The sequence below is a fragment of the Grammomys surdaster genome, unplaced genomic scaffold, assembly GCF_004785775.1.
Source record: "Grammomys surdaster isolate TR1022 unplaced genomic scaffold, NIH_TR_1.0 63, whole genome shotgun sequence".
NCBI lineage: Eukaryota > Metazoa > Chordata > Mammalia > Rodentia > Muridae > Grammomys > Grammomys surdaster.
Genome location: NW_021604565.1, coordinates 8,385,352 through 8,390,126, shown reverse-complemented (window position 1 = coordinate 8,390,126; position 4,775 = coordinate 8,385,352).

Genomic DNA, 4,775 nt, shown 5'->3' with positions numbered 1-4,775 from the left:
AATCTTCCTTTATTGATAGCTCTAGTGACATTCTCTAGTGATTGAGATTATTCAGCTTATTGTTATATACTCAAATTGCATTAAGATCAACTCTTATGTGTATAGGAATAACAACAGAAGAACACGTTTTGTGTCCAGAAGCATTTGACTCTGTTTTATTTTGTTTTTGTTTTTGTTTTGTTTTGTTTTAAGACAGGGTTTCTCAGAACAGGCTGGCCTCAAACTCAGAGAACCACCTCCCTCTGCCTGTAGAGTCCTAGGATTAAAAGTGGTGTGTGCTCTACTATCTGGCAGCATTTGATTCTTATTTCCTAATCAGAAGTGATTTCTTTTTGTATATTTTTTCAGTCCTGACATAAACTGCCCTCAGAACTCTCTGATTTCCGTTTGGAGTCATTTTGAAGAATTACTGAAACCATTAGAATTATTTTGTTATTATCCTTAACAAAAATGTTGAGTTAAAATTCATGGGAGATGAATGACCATAAAGGCAGACAGAAGTGAGAGAGTTAATAACAGCATGAGATGGGATGAGGACTTTAAGCAGAATTGTGAAGAACAGCAAGACACTCACCCTGCTTCAAGGTATTGGCCATAGAAAGAATACCAGTTCTCTCAGTGAGCCACCCAGTTGAAAGTATCAGCAAGTTAAATCCAGTGATGGATGTTGATTATTTTTGTCCGGTAGAGACATGGACATCATCTAGACAAGCCAACAATAACAACAACAAAAAAGAAGTCTTCTGAGTGATACAGAGAACAAGACGATTAGTAATAATTAGTTTGGGATCCTAGTATTTGGGAGGAAGAGGCAGCCAGAGCTCTGAGTTTGAGGCCAACCTGGTCTACAGAGTGAACTCCAGGACAGCTAGGTCTACATACAGAAAGCCTATCTCAAATAAATAAATAAATAAATAAATAAATAAATAAATAAATCATTAAGAATGTGTGTGCTCCAGAGTTGTTATTCTAAGAAGTAATTAAAATATTGTATGTAAAAGATGGAACAAAGTTATTGATACAAGAATGTCTAGTTAAAAAAAAAAAGATGAACGAGACTTGGAAAGCTGCTTACAAAAAGTTTCTATTTGGACTCGAAATATCACTTGTGATGAAGATTTAGAGCACTAGGTAGGAGAGATATTAACTTGATTATGAGGAGTACTGGGAATCAAGCCATGAATTGATATCATAGCTAAAATGTAAAAGTGTTGCTTCAAACACTGGGACCTGACAAAAGTGCCACAATGAAAACCTGTCTACCAACAACCCTTGCACTGACCTCTCTTCATCAACACTGATCCTTTCTGACTATAAATTCCTAAACTTATGATGCATACAAGATTTACTACCCAATCCCTGCAACTGAGAGGAGGCCAAGAAATAATCATTCTTTTCTGCTCAACTTTCTTATTCTCAAAATTGAAATTTCAGAATGTTGGAGTTGAGATTCCAAGTGTTAGTAAATTTAAGTCATTATTTTCCAGAATGCAATGATTATTTGGTTTAGTGTTCTGTCCTGAAGAGGTTTATCCTACAGAAAGCAACCTTAAATTGGTTAAGTTTGTTAACACTCCATGTTAACATGATTTACTCATAGTCACTAGTATCACAAGGAAGTTGTGTGTGCTTTTGAAGTTCTTTTGCCTGTTATAGCATCTATACCAAAAGCAAAGAATCAAAGTATGCTCAAGTCTATGGTTCCCTTCATATTTCTGTGAGGATTATTAGCCTGTCTTGATGGGAATAAGTCAAAAGACTCAATAGGGTTCAAATAATTACTAACTTATCTGTAATCATTTAAATTGTTTAATCATTAAAATTATCTTACTTATTTAACTAATTCTCAATTTTAGATTGGGTGTGGTGACTCATGTCTATAACCTCAGTATTTAAGAAGTAAGAGAAGAGAATGAGAAACTCAAGGCCAGCCTTTGATACATAAATTCTGAAGGCCAGTTTTGACTATGTGAGACCTAGTCTCAAATTTTTAATAAAATAGTAATATTTCCAATTTTGTACAACATTAAAAAGGTATAATTTGAATACCGAGAAAACTATAAGTATTATGTTGTTAATGGGGGGAGAATATCAAACTGAATACTTATCATTGTACTCACAGATTAGTCGTTAGTACAGCTGTCACTTGTCATTAGTGAAGCTTCTGTCTGCAGTGGACAGAGGTTAATATAGAGACGCACAATTGGTAAAGTTCAGAGAACTAGGGACTGTGCAGTGCTCAGACTTAAAGGACACATCTATACCATACTCCTCCTAAAGTGTAGTGAAAGGGGAGGCAGAGAGAGTGCAAGGGCAGAAGATAGTAAGTATTGCTACAGTACACAGTCCTCTGTACATAATGGGCTCACTGACTTACGCACTAAGGTAGTTGTGTCTTTCTACACTAGATCTGAACAAGATTCAGAGAGTCAGCATGGTATGGTTTGGGCAGAACTGCTGGCAGTTGATAGAGGCAGCACTACTTGTAATCAGTGAATTCATTTTAAAAAGGGGGTAGACGAAATGAAGTTAGGAGTAAGATGTAGGAGGAAGGGTCTTAGAGGATTAGGAGTGCAGAAGTGACTGATAGACATGGTGAAAATACATTTGTATACATATATGAACATCTCAAATAAAAACCTGCAGAAATATACATAGACAGTAAAAGGTGGGAGTTAAAATTGTGTTCTAATATAGAAAATATCATTTTTCAAAACTACAGGAAACTAACCAGAAACATGTTAAAATCTTAGAAATAAATAATATAATATTTGTCAAACTCTGAAGGGCAATGTTTTAAAGACAGTATTTTAAAATTCACTCATTTAAAATTATTGAAAATGTACTTTGGCTTCCAACATGTTGATGTTGTTAAAGACAAGCTAGAACAGGATGGGCTGGAATAAAAGTATTCCCAGGACAGAAAGGACTAGAATGATCAAGCTATATATGCCATTCTTGAAGCTTGACCAAAATAAAAAACTGACCTCAGGCCATGGATAATTTTACCAGCAGTATCTGCAGCATCAATGCTCAGAAGAGGAGCATTCTTTAAATTCATAATCTCACTATGCAAAGTTAAAACATCCAAAGAGGTGTTAGAATTATGTCAAATACACTGCAAGTGTCTTTAAACTTTTTCCTAATTATAATGACTACCAATGCAAATTTTAGAACTAACATGAATCCAATGGCATTTGGCATGACACTTGAGATGACTCCTTATTCTTAAACTCTGAACCTCCTTCCAATAATTTGAATTAAATAAAGGGCATCAATCTGTTCTTGCAAATGCCTATCTAAATCCTCTTGTATATTCAACACATTAGTAATATTTTTTTGCTAAATGATTAACAAAAGTAGCTGTCTTAACTTCTTATGTCAAAGCAATTACAGAAGCAGTGGTGCTAGCAATTAATGCAATTAAAACTGTTATACCAGCAGTAATCAAGCCAACTACTCTCCTTCTTCTGCTTAAAAGCCTGAAAATGGACCCCCAGACAAATTTTTAAATTAATGGGCTGGCAAGCCAAGGACGAATAAGTTTCTGCAAAGATCCTTACCAACCTAAGACAGAAATGCATTGCTTTTGATAATGCATATTCCATGATGGGTAAGGAAGGCATTCTTGTCAGAATGACTTAAGACTCAGTCTTGTCTATGAAATAAAAAAAGCAGGAGAGATGGAGAGCTTTTGGTGCCTTGACATGGGCCAAGGACAAGGAAATGGGCTGCTTGGCAGGAATATGACATTGGCCAAGGAAAAGGAAGTGGGCTTCAGGCAGGAATCTGACATTAGACTAGAACAAAGAAGTAATTTCACATATGAATCTAAATCTTAGGTTAGAACCAAGAAGTAATTTCAGGCAGGAATCCAAATATTAGGCTAGAACAAAGAAGTCATTTCAGGCAGAAATCTAAATCTAGGCTAGAAGAGGGAAGTAGGCTTCAGACATGAAAATGACTTTGGTCTAGGACAGGGAATTTAGCTCAGATATTTTGTTCATCCTGATAAGCCCTTAGAGTGATCATGGGAGTGTTCAGAGAATTTTGTTTATTGCCTTGCTTGTTCTTTGAATATTTGTGTTTATTGTCTTGATTGTTCCTTGACTATTTGCATCTACTGTATTGCTTGTTCCTCAATCTAGAACTGACCTTAATACTAGCATGCAATTAAAATGGTATAAAAGCAAAAGGCGGGGAGGATGGGATAGCAGGTTTCTAGGGAGGGGAAATGGGGAAAGGGGATAGCATCTGAAATATAAATAAATAAAATATCCTATAAAAATTATTCAAAATGAATGTAAAGTAAAATTTAAGCATTCCAAGGAAACTAGATGAAGCAGGCATTATGGTTTTAAACAATATTTTCCTGTACGAAAGAAAATAGCTAAGAACTACAAACAAGAAACAGTATTTAAAGAAAACCATTCACTTTTATAACTTAGACTGCAAAAATTGGTTTAAATTTAGCAATAATAATATGGAGGAAGAATCTCTTTATTGACATCAGACATATTATACAGATAAGGTAAAATTAGACAGTAAATATTAGTTCTATATTTTCAGAACTTATTCCATTCCTGAATGAATACAGTAGATGATTTAAACATTCTCATTGCCTTTTTTTTTTCTTTTTCTTTTCTGTCATTTGCATCCAAATGTCCCTGAGGATCAGCATTCTATGTCCTGAGTATGAAAACTTTCCTACCCAAATCGGTCTGAATATCTTGGCCTATTATGACTGTGCAAAGTCCATGAAGGCATCTATCATT